We start from the raw sequence: 17,020 nt of genomic DNA on the forward strand, positions 1-17,020 counted from the left end.
ATATATACATATATATATATATGTTAATTCTCATAAAGGCAGAAATGGGTACTGTGATGGATATTCATGCACAGATACAAAAGTTCTGTTTCCCCAGGTCCTTACAATTTATACTATGTATTTCTTCTGGATCAAAATATATTTGTTGAGGCTGATGCTCAACTGGCTAATTCTCCACCTCCAAGCACCAGCATCCCATATGGGCCCCGTTTCCTGTCCTGGCCACTCTGTTTCCAGTCCAGCTCCCTGCTTGTGGCCTATGAAAGCAGTGGGGGGTGGCCCAAAGCCTGGGGACTCTGAACCTGCAGGGGAGACCCAGAGACTCGGAGAAAAAGTTCCTGGCTTCAGATCAGCTCAGCTCCAACCACTGTAGCTACTTTGGGAATGAATCAACAGATGGAAGATTTTTCTCTCTGTCTCTTCTCTTTATAAATCCTCTTTTCCATTGAAAATAAGTAAATATTTCAAAAAATGCATTTTTAATGAAAGAATCTTGATGGAATTTGAACTGTAATACTGCAACAAGGTGCAGGAATCCACCATGGGGGAAGGGTACGGGGAGGGGTTGGGGGAATCCCAGAGCCTATTAAACTCTGTCACATAATGCAATTTAATTAATAAAAAAATTAAAACAAAACAAAAAAATGCATTTTTAAACCATGTAAATAATATAGATTGATAGTTGTGTGCTGGTGCAGGGCTGAGCACAGGAAATCCCAAGCACAGTTAAAGTCTAACTTCACACCAGCCCCCTGAGACACAAAAAGTACGAGCAAACATTTTCAAGAATGTACAGTTTCTAGAATGTGTTGTATTTGCATATTGACAGCACAAACACTCCAACAATAGCTACAATCAACTGAGCTTAACATCTAATTATCAAAAATAATCAAATATGAAGCCACCAGATCGTACATATTATTAACACAAATCATACATCATAAACATACAAAACTCATTAAAATTTGTGTCTTGCCCAGAAATCAATCCCCAGTCTATACTAAAAGGACACCTCAAGTGAGAAAAATATAGATATTCAGTATAAATTTCAACTATTATTTTGGTTAACGGGACTTTAATATTTTCATTAGCGGTTAACCTCTTAACCAAAACAAAGACCTGGTACCCTGACTGGTCTGGGTGATATTCCCAGCCAGTGTAGTTTGATTGGCAATGTTATCAGTACTCACAGTGATAGCATGGTACCCCCCGCCCTGAGAGAAATAAGCATCAATGAAGAAGTGATATCCTGCCAAGTATATTTCCCTTAGTCTTTGGCTTCCATACTCTGAACTCTAGTTAACAGGTAGGTCTAATCCAAACATCCCCATAAAACAAAACCCAAGTGCCACGGGTTGAATGTTTGTGTCTCTCCCAAAAGCCCTATGTTGGAGTCTAGTCCCCAGGGTGATTGTATTAGCAAGTAAAGCCTAGATGATATTTAGGTCGTGAAGGTGGATCCCTTGCGGATGGGATCAGTGCCATCCTAAGAGACCTTGGTGATCTCTTTAGATGTTTCTCTGCCATAGGAAGACACAACAGGAAGACTGGGAGACAACTAAGTGCAAATACAAAGAAGGCACTCACCTCCACATACTGGGTCTGCAAGGGTTTTGAAGTTGGACCTCTCAGAACCTCGAGAACTGTGAGAAGTAGCTGTTGTTAAAGTCACCTGTTTTTGTTTATAGAAGCCTGAGCTGACCAAGATACCATGAACCTTGTGTCCATCATTTTTCATGGTTCCTGCACTGCCTCACTCTATTTACCCTGAAAAGTTTCACTGAGGCACTGATTCCTTCTCAGAATTTCTTAGTCTACACTGTGCAGACTATTTCTAAGCACTAAGCACTGCCTTGGCACCTTATGGCTATTCTTGGTCACAAGATTTATCATAGAGCAGTATGAAGTACTGAATGGATGCTCACAAGGCACTATTCTGGGAGCTGTACATTCTTCTGAGAGCACAGGTAACAGTAACCTAGAGGACCCAAGTAAATTTTGGGGTATATTTCCAGAGCACACATGAGTGGAATGGGCATAAGGGAGGTAGGAGCCTTTGCTGTATAGATCCTTGAGGAGAAGCCCACCAGGCATAGGGAAGAACAAAAGGCAACAGCCTTTGAGACTGATGTTAGAGGCAGCAGCTGGTGAGTCTAGAGCCAAGTGCACAAGCAGCAAGTGAGAGGGAAAGGGGTGAGGCTAACAAAGCTGAATTTATGGAACTTGTGGGCCACTCCAAAGACTTGGGCCTTTACTCTGAGTGAAATACAGAACCGGGCTTTGACTAAACGAGAGACATGATCAGAATTAGTCTTTTAAAGATTTGCTCTGGCCACCACATTGAGAAAAGAATTATACTGGGGCCAAGACAGAAGCAGGAAAACTTGCCAAGAAATAATTAGAGGTGAGAGATCCCTTGGGCCAGAATTAAAGTAGCAGTAAAGGAAGGTGGATACTAGATTTAGAAACTCAGTGGACTGGATATAGGATATAAGGAACAGAAGAGAGTACCTCAGGATGACTCCAGGGATTTTTGTCCTGAGTAACGACTATGATGGAATTATGAAGAAAGGGAGGGGATATCGTGCAAGAAACAGGTTAGCATGCAAAAGACAAGAATTCAGGAAAGAATGTGAATGTGATTGCAGTCTGAACATCTTCTACTGATGCTTCCTGGTGCAGCGGGGCAAGCACAGGGGGGATGAATATCACGGATCTGAAAGAAAGTGGAATCCAACAGTGGGAACATTTTAGAAATGCTGTATTTCTTCCTTTCAGGTGCAGCCGCCCAGGTAATTCGCCCAGGTGGGAAACAAAGGGAACGAGGAGAGGAACCCATCACATGTTCTCAAGGCCTTTTGGGAAACATGGAGTTCTTCCTTTGGCCACATACATGCATATTTACAAGAAAGGTGACATTGTAGACATCAAAGGAATGGGTACTGTTCAAAGAGGAATTCCCTGTAAATGTTACCATGGCAAAACTGGAAGTCTACAATGTTACCCAGCATGCCGTTGGCATAGTTGTGATCAAACAAGTCAAGGACAAGATTCTTGCCTAGAGAATAAATGTGCGTTTTGAGCATATTAAACACTCTAAGAGCCAGGATAGTTTCCTGAAACAAGTGAAGGAAAATGATCAGAAAAAGAAAGAAGCCAAAGAGAAAGGTGCCTGGGTTCAGCTGAAGCGCCAGTCCATTCCACCCGGAGAAGCCCATTTCGTCAGAAGCAATGGGAAGGAACCAGAGCTGCTGGACCCCATTCTCTGTGAATTCATGGTATAACAAAACATAGCAAGGGAAAGAAAAATAAAAAACCTCTGGACTCTTAAAAAAAATGCGTATTTCTAGATTCTAACACCCTTGATATCACAAACAACACGGTGAGAAAAATGAAGAAATCAACATCTCTTAATAGAAAGTGATCTCAAAGAATTAGTCTCTATGAAAAAAATAATATGAATACCAAAAATGATTTGTGTACATGGCCTTTTTCTATATGTTCTGAGAATTCAATAGAGTTCTTAGAATCTGTCTACATTTAAACATTTTTGATACACATAAACTAATTTAAGTGATAATAAATCATGCCACAAGTTTACCTGGCAATTAATTTTGTCTTAGTGATCCACACACAAAAATGACAATTTAATTAGGTTCAATGAAATACTATAATGATACGTAACACTAATGATTTAGAATGTTCCCCAGAGCTATGAGATCTACCTGGATCTTTCCAGTTTTCGCTCACAGCATTCCTGCGATGCAGATACCATTATCCTCCCAGGGACTGCTATCACCCCTCCTTTACAGCCAGCTCCTAACAGTGGAGAAAACTCATATCTTCTGCATGTCCTATATACTTGTAGCATTTTCCTATATTTTTTTCTTGGAAAAAGAGTTATCAGCTTTCTAACAATTCCTTATGTTGAAGAATTTTAGGAACAGATTCTTGAGCAAAGACGCTCCAGGCCTGCTCCATTTGTACCCCCAGGAAGCTGCATCTCTGCTCCCCATGGATCTCTAACCCCAGGCTCTTGTGCCAGAGTTTGGGGTGCTGAGTTCAGGGTGCTCTCTACAAGTGAACAAACAAGCTTAGAAGGAGATACTGGAACTAAAGAGAATGATCATTCATTGTTCTTGGCCTTGAGGTACTTCCAGTCTAATAAGAAAAACAATAGATGGATGAGTAATAGGATTCCTAACACATGACAGGTGTTCTGCCTCTGAGTGTGCAGCAAGCTCTGACAGGGAAGGAACCACTTAGGACGAGCCTTGAGGGAAAGCAAGACAGGATTTAGAAAGAAAAAAAACATTCATTTGGCTTTATCCTATATTATAGATAATTCCCCTGAGCTTTCATTCCTAGGCTACAGCAAGCCACTTTAGGGAGTCGTCGGGTTACAAGGCTTTTGCATCTTTTGTCACTTAGAACACCAAAACATATGGTATTTGTTTAATCTTAAACTGAGGATGATAGACTAGGTTATGTAAAAGTTCTGAAAATGATTCAGTTCTAACTTCCTGGGAAAAGCACAAGAAATTCTGACACACGAGTACAGAAGCACTCTACTGTCTCAGCCCAAAACCACAGTGACAAAGACCACTTAGCACCTAACATACAGTGGAGATTAGTATCATTTATGGAATACAGTATCATATTAGACAATGTCCTGGGGAAGAGAGACAGAAAGGATGTGTGTTAGCACAATCCTGTTAGAAAGTCATCGAACTTTAGTTTAAAACAACACTTGTAGGAACCAGCACCATGGCACGTTAATGTAAACCTCCATTTGCACCACCAGCAACTTATATGGACACTGGTTAGAGCCCCAGCTGCTCCACGAATGTGCCTGAGAGAGGCAGTGGAAGATGGCCCAAATCTTTGTGCCCCTGCAATCATATGGGAGACCCAGAAGAAGCTCCTGGCTCCTAGCTTCAGACCAACCCAGCTCTAGCTGTAGTAGCCATCTGGGGAGTGAGCCAGTGGATGGGAGATCTCTCTTGCTGTCTCTCCTTTTTTTCTAACTCTGCCTTTTTAGGAAGAAGAAATAAATTTCTTAAAAGGACATTGTAAAGAAAAGCAGGACTATGAGCATTCCAAATTTTAGCAAATTCACCTCCACTGTTTATAATGCTCATTCATGATTTGAGAATATATGTACTAAGAGATCTCTGATCTTAAAAGGACCTCAGAACTGCAAAGGCATCTGCCCCAACCAAGATTAAAATAGAAAGTCTCTTCTGCTGTACAAAAACAAAATTCTAGTACAAAATCTGCTTGTGCAGTCCAAGCATAAACATGTGTGATTGCTTCTAAGATTGGCAAGATAGCACCTTGAAAAAGCATTACCGTAGTTAATGTAATGTACACAAATACACACACTAAACCATTGTCATTTCTGATGAGTAGGACAAAAAAAAGGAATCTTGCTAACAGAACCAGATGTCTTGCTTAGGTGAGACCACACAGGAAAGGAATTCTAGTGATCTTGGCACTGAATTTTTAAGGGTCCCTATTTTTGTCTGCTGCCTAGGGATGTATAGTGTGGAAAAGACTTATTCTCAGTCTCGAGAGCCACTGTCAGCATGGTGGCTATTTATTAATAATGTGTATTTTACTTGAAAATTGCAAGAATAAAACTTAAACCACAAAAGATCGTGATGTGCTACAGTGATCTTCGCAAAAAGATCAAAGCAGGAGGCATTACACTACCTGACCCAAGTATATGACAAAACTGCAGTAACTAAAATAGCACACTGTTTGCTTAAAAACAGATTCATGGAATCCTTCTTGGAATGGAGGACCAAGAAGTAAGTCCACACAGGGCAGCGGGTGATATTTGACAAAGATGCTGAAGACACGCTGGAAAAATTATAGTCTTTCTAATAATTGTGCTGGGAAAACTGGATATCCACACGAAAAGGAAAATGAAACCACTATTTACAAAAATTAGCTTCAAGCGAATCTGACCTAAATGTTAGATTTGAGGCCTTTACAAAACAATACAGGGAAAGCACCTCAGAATATACAGGCAATGACTTTCTCGAACTGTCCCTAAAGCACAGGAAATAAAAGCAAAATAGGCAACTTGGATTTTGTCAAATAAGAAGCTTTTGCACAGCAAAGGAAACAACAAAGTGAAAAGACAACCAATACACTGGGAGAAAACATCTACAAGCTATGCACCTGACAATGGGTTAAAATCCAAAATATATCAAGAACTCAACAGAGTAACAAAACAAACTCCAACTCCAAAAAAAAGCAAAAGAACTAAACAAATATCTTTCAAAGGAAAACATACAAATAACCAACAAGAATATGAAAAAGCATTTGCATCAAAAATCATCATTGAAGCACAAATCAAAAAGAAAATGAGGGGTCAGTATTGTGGCACAAATTAAGCTGCAGCCTATGGTATTACCGTATGTGAGTATCAACTGCACATCTAGCTGCTCTACTTTCGACTCACCTCCCTACTGACACACCTGAGAAAGCAGCAGAAAATGGACCGAGTGCTTGGGTCCATCACTGACATTGCAAACCTAGACAGAGTTCAAAACTCCCAGCTTTGGACTGACCCAGCCCTGATCATTTGGCTCATTTGAAAAACAAACCGACGGATGAAGATCTATTTCTCCCTCCCTCCTTTCTGTTTCTGTTTCTAGCTCTCTCTCACACTGTCACTCTGCCTTTCAGATAAACAAATTTGGTGTGGATGTGGGGAGAAAGGTACCCTCCTCTACTGTTGGTGGAAGTATAGTCTAGTACAGCCACTATGCAAGTCAGTAAGGAGAATGCTAAGACAATAGAAAATTGATCTACAGTATAACCTAGCTACCCCACTCCTGGAAATATTACAAAGGAAATCTCCACTATATAATGGAGACTAGCATACTGGGAAATGAAGATACATTGCAGTATGCCTCTCTACTCCTGAATAAAAGATGGACTGCCAATGAAACTCTTAAAGATATCTTGACAGTAGGATGCTGGACTTCCTACTATTGTCTATACCTACAATGTCATGATACACTTAAATAGCAGAATGATGGACTTATGACTGTTTCCACAGGACTATGGTATATAATATGGGTGAAAACAGTGTGGGGGAAAGAATGCAGAGGCAGAATGGAAGAAAGGGGAATCCTATAGCTATAAAACCATTTCATAGAAAATAGTATCAATTTTAAAGAAAAATAAGAAGCTCTAGGAAAGTAAAAAAAAAAGCGCATGTGTGTGTGTGTACAAAATGTTTCTCTGATGGACTGCAACTCCCCTGATGAGCATGAGAACCAGGATAGGGGATGGTTCTGGCTAGACGGCAGTGGCATCCACTAGCATGAATGTGGTTTGGAGGGTAAAACTGGTTGAGTTGAATTAGGCTTCAGTGCCCAAGGGTGTGTGCGAGATCTGAATTGGATATGGGACAGACCGCACCAGTCCAGTGCACATGCTGGCAGGCACAGGAACCAGAGCTGGGGTCCAGCCCAGTGGGGTTATTGGAGGGCGCTGTGACTGGGTTGCAGCTCCCCCTGGTGTGCATGAGGGCTGATTGTGTGGTGGGCAGGGCAGGGCTGAGCCACAGCACCCATTGGTCTGCATAGAGGAAGCAGAGGAAGTAGGGCATAATAAATTGGTCAACTACTCCAGCAAACCTTGACAGCAAACTTATGGATGAATGGAGGCTCTTAAGTGGACTATGTCAGCCAATGGACTTTGGAAGGATTCCATCATCCTTGGATCTGTGAAATCAACACCATTTCACAACCATCAAAATCACTTGAGCAGAGGGAAATCCAAATTAAAACATCAATGAGGTACCACCTAACGCCAGTTAAGACTGGCCCACATGAATAAAAGCACCAACAACACTTGCTGGCAAGGTTGTGGGGAAAAGGGAACCCTACTCCACTGCTGGTGGGGCTGCAGGCTGGTACAGCCTCTATGGAAATCAGTATGGAGAACATTCAAACAACTCAAAATCAACATCCCGTATGATCCAGCAATAGCACTCCTAGGAATATATCCAGAACACTTGTTTTATGAGAAACCAACATGCACTCCTATGTTCATAGTAGCACAATCAGTAATTGCAAAAACATGGAAGCAGCCAAAATGCCCATCAACAGAGGATTGGATAAGAAAGCTATGGTTCATCTACTCCATGGAATACTACTCAGCTATTAAAAAAAACAAAATGCAGTTCTTTGTGGCCAAATGGGCCAAACTGGAAACCATAATGCTAAGGGAAATGAGCCAATCCCAAAAGGTTAAATACCACATGTTTGCCTTAATTTAAGATGATATGATCTTATGTATAACATGTTATGTTATGTATGTTATATGTTGTGTATAAACTAAAATTGAAATGTCAATGAGATGATCACAGAAGGTGGTTAAGATCTCGCATTTACTTTTAACATATTGGTTACTCATTACTATGTCAATTAATTCCATAATGATATAAATTTTTGCTGATGGTATGTTGGAGCTTTTAATTGATCGGGATGATACTCTGCTGGCTCTGTCTTCAGGCCAGAGAGGGTATACCTAAGAAGCCGTTGAACTTGACTGGACAATAAGATGCTGGACTCTGTGTTTGGTATATGCTTGCAATGGGGGAATCTCAACTGAACTTGAACTGTGGTTATGCAACAAGGTGGAGGAATCCACTACGGTGGGAGGGTTTGGGGAGGGGTGGGGAGAATCCCAGTACCTATGAAACTGTGTCACATAATACAACGTAATTAATGAATAAAAAAAATCACTTGAGCAGAACCCTCAGAAAATGCTCCACATCAGGGACCCTGCGATGACATCAGGTTTCCGGTCTCCATTCCCAGGTACTGAGGTGGTTGGGAGGCTGGGTGTGATTTTCCTCTTATTCCCACCCCCCTCAAGGAACAGGAAGAAGAAAAAGAAAATGCATAAGCAATGGTTTCACCCACGTTCCCCTAATCCTCAACCTTTATCACCCTGAACAACTAAACATCATCAAAACTAAAATTTAAAATATTTAGTGTGCATGTGTATTTATAAGTAATGTATGTATATTTTATATGCTATATATAATGTGTGTGTATGTGTGTGTGTGTGTGATAGCTACCAGATGCTGTGAAAGGAAGTGGGAAAGAACAGGGGAAATAAGAAAGGTTGATTGATTTGTACTAGTCTATGTTACATACAAGTAAGAAATTCTGGGGTTATATTGCCCAGTAGGATAAGAGAGATAATTTTTTTAAGATTTATTTATTTTAATTGGAAGGTCAGATTTACAGAGTGAAGAGACAAAGATCTTCCAATGCTGGTTCACTTCCCAAGTAGCCACAACGGTAGGTGCTGAGCTGATCTGAAGCCAGGAGCCAGGAACTTCTTCTGGGTCTCCCATGTGGGTGCAGGATCCCAAGGCTTTGGGCTGTCCTCGACTGCTTTCCCAGGCCACAAGCAGGGAGCTGGATGGGAAGTGGAGCTGCTGGGATACACACCGCCACCCATATGGGGTCTCAGGTGTGTAAGGCGAGGACTTTAGCCATTAGGCTACCGCACCGGGCCTGGGAGATAATGTTAATTTACTGTATCTTTCTCTATTTCAAACACACATACACACACACATACACACACACCTAGAAGATGGGAATTTTTAGGATCTTTCAGTATAAAGAATACTGAATTATTTGAAAGGATAAATGAAGTTATCTTAATTGACCATTACACAATGTATGTATTATCTAAAAATCACATAGTACCCCATAAGTATGTACAATGGAAGATCCCTTGCCATTTTTAAGAACATGGACAAATCTGGAGGACATTATGCTAAGTGAAATATACTCAAACCACACAGGTAAATCCTACTTCAACACAGGAGCTAAAATAGTCACAGTCTAGAAACACAGTTGTTGGCTACTAGGTGCTTAGAAGAGAAGGAAACGAGGATGTATTGCCCAAGAGTTATGAAGTTCCATTTATGCAAGATGAGTAAATGTCAAAGTTCCACTGTGTAACTTGGTTCCTGTAGTCAACAATAGCAAACTGTGTGTTTAAGCATTTGCTGAGGGTGATCTTGTAGTCTGTGTCCTCATCACACACACAAATACAGCAGGCAAGAGGAAACTTTTGAAGGTGATGAACACATTTGTGCGTTTGGTTGTGGTGATCGCTTCACATATGTGTACTTATTTCTAACTCACAGAACCCTCTGCTACATGTAGATATACTGCCTATGTTTATTACACCTTCATTATATACTTTAAGACAAACAACAACAAGAAGACCAAATATTGAATTGGCATTAAAATGGCTAATGAAAATTTACGAGCCACAGCAGCCATTCAACACAGTCATTAAGAACCCACTGGGTTTGCCCACATCCCGTATCAGAATGCCAGGGACTGAGTTCCAGCCCCACAGCCAATCCCAGCTTCCTGCTACGATGCACCCTGGGATGAAGCAAGTGATGGCTCCAGTAGTTGGGTCCCTGTCATTCACATAGGAGACCTGCTGAGGTCTGATCAAGTCCTGACTCTTGCAAGCATTTGGGAAGTAAATAGTGGATGGAAGATTTATGTGTTTAAGTGTCTCTCACTGTGTGTGTTGGGGGTGTATGATTTTCAAATACAACAAGAAGAAATTAAAAAGTAAAGTAAATCTTAGATGTTTTCAACACAAAAGGAAAATAAGTGTGCCAGAGGGCAGGATAATTCCCTTGATTTAGTCATTTCATTTTATATATATATATAAAATGATATATATATTTTATATATATATTTTTATATATTTATATATATTTATATATATTTATATATATATAAATATATTATATATATATTTATATATATATATTTTATATATATATATAAAATGATATATATATCATCACGTTGAAAAGAGCAAAGAAGAATTTCTATTTGCATTTGCTTAAAAAGATCACACTGAACACCTTAATTATTATATATATTTGTTGGCCGACTATACCTTAATAAAGGGGAAGTGTCTTAAAAAGAATCTTTGTAACCTTATGGTCAAAGGAAATAAAACATTAAATTGCAAAATAACAAAAAGATGTGATTATCCCTATTACAAACACACAACTGTAAAACCCCTTTCTAAACCTTTGCATAAGAGGGAGGGAAGCAAGAAAGGAGCCCCTCCCTTGCTCCATCATTGAACGTTACTAGTAGGAATGTATTATGTGTGATAAACAAGATATGAAAACCAGTCACCAAGTATCTGAAAACAAAAATGTAGGGCCTGACACGGTAGCCTATGGCTAAAGTCCTTGCTTTGCACGTGCCCAGAAGCCCATATGGGTGCTGGTTCTAATCCCGGTGGTCCTACTTCCCTTCCAGCTCCCTGCTTGTGGCCTGGGAAAGTAGTGGAGCATGGCCTTGGGATTCTGCACCTGCGTGGGAGACCAGGAAGAGGCTCCGGGCTCCTGGCTTCGGATCAGCACGGTTCCAGCCATTGTGGCCGCTTGGGGATGGATGAATCACCAGATGGAAGATCTTCCTCTCTGTCTCTCCTCCTCTCTGTATATCTGTCTTTCCAATAAAAATAAACAAATCTAAAAAAAAAAAAAAAGAAGAAAAAAAATGTAATACTCTGATGAGATTCATTTTAGAAGTGCAGTAACTGCAACTGCAGGAACTAGCCTTTTGCTGTGCAGACACAGGATGCTACTTAGAGCATGGTCTGAATCATGTATCCTGTATGTGGGTTTAGGTAGGAACAAGTCTTGCTAGGGTATGAGTCTGCTGTACTCTGTTTTCCAGTGTTACCAAGACAACGTTCATAACTGAACCACATCTAACCCAGGGAACAGAAGGGTTTTATCAAGATGCACTGAACTTCTGCATTAACTTTGGCAAAATTACTGGTCACTTCACCCTTTTCAAATCACATGTTAAAAGAACATGCCCTAACTCTCAACAAGAAATGTGTTATCTGGTCCCTCTGAAAGATATCCTATGATAAACTGTAGTTCACTTTTATCACAGTAAAGCACCAGCTTTTAAGCCCCAAAAGACATTGAGTGTGGACTTTTTTTTGCTTTGTTTTAATAATCATCACGTAGCAGAGACCTAGAGCCTAAGAGAAAGGCATCAGACCCTATTTAGAAGCCAGCTAAGAAGGCAAGGGAACCCCAATTATTTTACTACTAAAGCTGAGACTGCCAACATTTGTATTCCTACAATATAAACAAAAAAGAAAATTTGAACAAGAGTGCAAAAGAGTAAGCTTGTTATCCTAACAAAGTTAAATGTCTCCACCTTTTCAGGGTTCCTAATGCTGTTTTCTCATGGCTTTGTGGAAAACGTCACTGTTTTCTTTGGGTTCCTTCCAGCTGCTGTATGAACAGAGCAAGAAGGAGGAAGAAAATGTTGTAAACAATTTAATTATTGGAGGTGGGGAGCACTAATCTCGATATATTTCTGTTTCTTCTATTGAACTTCTCATGATTGTAACTGTGCATGAGGAAGGATGTTAGAAAAACAACATAACCCTGCTCACTGCTGATCTTTCCACTACAATAACTTGCACATATTTTTATCTAACAGCATTGTCTTGACATGCTCAGTGTTCCCAAAATAACTACAATGAAGAATCAAATAATTAAAACTTCCAATCACCCACAGACCAATGCTTCCACAAAATACAGTAAGTATGAATCACCAGAATTTTTCAAAAGCAGAGAAAATGAAATAAGATATAACCCAAGAAAGTCATGTTATTGACTTTAACAGAAATAAAAATATTATCCGATTACTATTAAATTTACAAATGCTCCCTCTCAATTTCTATACTTACCTCATTGTGGATCAGCAAAAAACTTCCTAACTACAGTTTAGGAATTGTGGCCCATGTCACACACATTTAATACAAACACAGGACAAATACACAAAGGCCAACTGAGTTTCTATCCACTGAAAAGCGGCTTGGGCTCAGTGCGGTAGCCTAGTGGCTGAAGCCTTCGCCTTGTATGCACAGGGATCCATCCCATACGGGCTCTGGTTTGCATCCCAGCTGCTACACTTTCCATTCAGCTCCCTGCTTGTGGCCTGGGAAAGCAGTAAAGGATAGTCCAAGGCTTTGGGACCCTGCACCTGTGTGGGGAGACCCTGAAGAAGCTCCTGGATCCTGACTTTGGATCGGCTCAGCTCCAGCCATTGCAGAAACTTGGGTAGTGAACCAGCAGATGGAAAATCCTTGTGTCTCTTTCTGTAAATCTGACTTTCCAATAAAAATAAATAAATCTTTTAAAAATCTGACTTTACAATGAAAAATGAATATTTAAAAAAGAATTCCTTTAAAAATGTTTTAAATTTGTATTGTTTTTTTAAAAGATTTATTTATTTTTATTGGGTAAAAAAAATGGATAAGAAGTAAACCCGTGTTGTAAGCCATGAGCGTTGGCATGGCAATAATCGCAGCCCAGATGAAGCTGTGGATGCTTCCTGGATCGCTCTTGCATCACTCTCTAATCTGGGTAATGTCTATCTTCTGGTAGTTTCCTGAGCAAATGTTCATGATAGGCAAAGATCTAACTGTCCAAAACAGCAGATTTGAAAGGGTCTTTCCCCAGAATTAGAAAGTAGTGATACAATGCCTTCCAGCTCCTGGCACTGCTGCTGGAAAGCCCCAGGTCATCCTAACTCCAGCCTTTTCATAATATTTAACCTTCATCTTCAGAAAGTCCAGTCCTTTGATAACTGGCACTCCATCTAGAACTGGCACTTTCTGGAAATGTGATTGGAGATGAGGTCTTTTTTTTTTTTTTTTTTTGCAAGAGTTGTCAACATCTTCAATCTGAAAACTTTCTTCAAATTTAAAAAATTTAAATTTTTCCCATAAGAGCATCTTCTAGTCCTTTTTATAAGAGTATAGTTTTCAGCTGGGATCAGGGCAATGGCTCAAGTGGCCAACCCTCCATCTGTAATTGCCAGCATTCAATATGGGCACTGATTTGTGTTCCAGCTGTTCCACGTCCCATCCAGCTCCCTGCTTGTGGCCTGGGAAAGCAGCAGAGCATGGTCCAATGCCCTGGGACCCTGCACCTGCATGGGAGACCCAAAGGAAACTCCTTGCTTCAGAGCAGCTCATCTATGGCTTTTGTGACCCCTCAGGTAGTGAATCAGCAGATGGAAGATCTTTCTCTCTGTAAATCTGCCTTTCCAATTAAAAAAAAAAGTTAAGTAGCTTTTGTCAAAGTTCTACATCTCTCATTGTATGTCATTCCGTTACAATAACCAGTATTTATAGTTAGAAGCCTATATTTTAATCAGATTAGAGTAACAAAACAAAGATTATTTTCTTATTTCCAAAAGTTACCTTCCTACCTTTTTGCATTCCCTGGAGAGTCTGGCTATGATGTCTCTTCCATTTACTCAGTATTTTAAGCACAAATCACAAATGAAGAAGTCCACCATTTATTCAAATTTCATCTCAATAGATCCACACACATCAGATCTTGTTCAGTGAGTTATCTGGTTGGACAGTCTGTTGGTTTCTCTCTTTCATGCTGAACTATTTCTTTAAACGTGTGCAAATCCCTGATGTCCAGTCTTATTTAAGGACATGACAGTCACGTGACAGAGGGCAGGTCCGAGCAAATGAACAGCATTTGACAACAGACTCCGCTGAGGGTAACTGCAGCTCCTTCCTGGGAGCGTATGGAGGTCCTTCCTCTGCAGTTTTCAGGAGGAGAGGGTATGTTTCGGTTCGCAGCTCATGGGCTGCATTTAGTGCATTAAGTGTTGATGCCATTTTCTACAAATGTCCTCTGTTCTCTTTTCTCGGGCTCCTCACACGGGATGGAGCAGGTGTGGCCTCTGGTTCCTTCCACACACATTGCTGGTGCAGCTCCATTCACTCCACCAAGTCAGTCACCTTTCCTCCATCTGCTTTCTGTCTTCCAACATTTGTCTCCTACACTTTTTTTTTCATAACTGCCCTGATTTCTTACTGTCACTGTCACAACACCACACACCTAATAGTTTAAAACAATTTTTTATCTTAGAGTTCCAGAGGGCCAGAATCCAAAAACCAACCCAAATGAGGAAAAAAACATCAAAATGTTGACAGTGCTTTGTTTCTTCAAGAAACTTCCGGAAAGAATCTATTTCTTTGCCTTTTCTTCTTCCCAGAAACCGCTGACATTCCTGGGTCCGCAGCTTTACCTGCCATCTTCAAAGCCACCAGCTGAACAAATTCCAGTTTCTTTCCCTCTCCCTTGTCTCCCCCTTGCTTTGCAGTTTGTGAGCACATTGGACCTATCCAAACAACCCAGCCTAATCTCCCCATCTCAAACTCTTAGTCATACCTGCAAACATGTTCACACACCAAAGAACACATTCACGCGCAAACAATTATGAAATGGGCATCTTAACAAAATCAAAAAACAAAACAAACAAAAAAAAAAGAAATGGGCATCTTTGTGGGGAGAATTCCGTCTAACACAGCTGTTCACATGTTTCTTACTCTTACTGTGGAGCCAGGAAAGAAGCAGCAGAGAAGAGAGCATGCATTCAATGACCTGACTGCTCAGGAACCCCAACACCACATGTCCTGGATTCCCAATCTTCTCACTTGTTTCTGATAGAAATATGGTAATAATGCAGAAATAATACAGCTAACCAAATATCACTAATGCCCTCAATCCATACATGAGATTAGGATAGACTCCAGGAATATTATCATAAATTCTGTTATGGTTTACAAAAGAAGCTAGCGGAATAAAAATAGAAAGAAAATAAATCAATGTGGAACACAGGAAAGAAAGGGGAAGGGGAGATAAGATTTTGAAAAGAGATAGATATCGAACCCTGTGCCGTGGCCTAGCAACTAAAAGTCCTTACCTTGAATGTGCCAGGATCCCATATCAGTGCCCGTTCTAATCCCAGTAGCTCCACTTCCCATCCAGCTCCCTGCTTGTGGCCTGGGAAAGCAGTCGAGGACAGCTCAAAGCCTTGGGACCCTGCACCCGTGTGGGAGACGTGGAGGAAGTTCCCGGCTCCTGGCTCCAGATCGACGCAGCACCAGCTGTTGCATTCACTTGGGGAGCAAATCATCAGACGGAAGATCTTCCTTTCTGTCTCTCCTCCTCTCCGTATATCTGACTTTGTAAAAAAAAAAAAATGAGAGAGATAGATATAATATTCTAAAATACATAGGTATTACTTAGTAACGCGGGTACTACTAGTAGACAAATCTCAGGGATGGGAAAAGAAAAAACACTCTGTATTTAAAAGATTTATTTATTTATTTTTATTGGAAAGTAAGATATACAGAGAGAAGAGACAGAGAAGATCTTCTGTCCACTGATTCACTCCCCAAGTGGCCACACACGGGTGCAAGGTCCCAAGGCTTTGGGCTGTCCTCGACTGCTTTCCCAGGCCACAAGCAGGGAACTGGATGGGATGTTGGGCCTCCGGAACACAAAACAGCACCCATGTGGGATCCTGGTACTTTAGCCACTAGGCTACTGCACCTGGCCAAAACACCCTGTCTTTTAAAAAATAAATCCTGTACCCACATGGGAGACCCGAAAGAAACTCCTGCCTTTGCATCAGCTCAGCTCCGGCCATAGCAGCCACTTGCCAAGCAAACCAGCAGATGGAGGATCTTTCTGTCTCTCTCGCTCTGTAAATCTACCTTTCCAATATAAACGAATAAATCTTTAAAAAAAATATATTGCTTTTATTCATCCAAAAATGTTTTATTCAATTTCTTTATGTATCAACACCCTATTACTAAGAATACAGCAATGAATAAGACAGACACCATCTCTGCCCACACAAAGCTTACAGTTAGTAGAGATCTAGACAAATAACGAGAAGTAAGTGTGATACGTGATAGAAATAGAAACAGAATTCAGGCATGCAGTTCAGACTAGGGCATTGATCTGGAAGGGAAGAGCAGAGGGCGTTAGGGAAGGGTCTTGGCGTTACACGCTCCAGAGCTCAACCAGAGAGCAGGAGCTGGGGAAGTAGAGATGGTGGGGAGGGGCTTGGCAACATGT

At 40.7% G+C, this 17,020-nt stretch overlaps 1 pseudogene; it reads left to right on the forward strand.

Annotated features, from left to right (window-relative positions):
• The first annotated feature begins 2,701 nt into the window (after window positions 1-2,701).
• Window positions 2,702-3,284, forward strand: LOC105941773 (large ribosomal subunit protein eL21-like; annotated as a pseudogene).
• Window positions 3,285-17,020: the final 13,736 nt, after the last annotated feature.

The sequence above is a fragment of the Ochotona princeps genome, chromosome 5 (genome assembly GCF_030435755.1).
Source record: "Ochotona princeps isolate mOchPri1 chromosome 5, mOchPri1.hap1, whole genome shotgun sequence".
Classification (NCBI taxonomy): Eukaryota; Metazoa; Chordata; class Mammalia; order Lagomorpha; family Ochotonidae; genus Ochotona; species Ochotona princeps.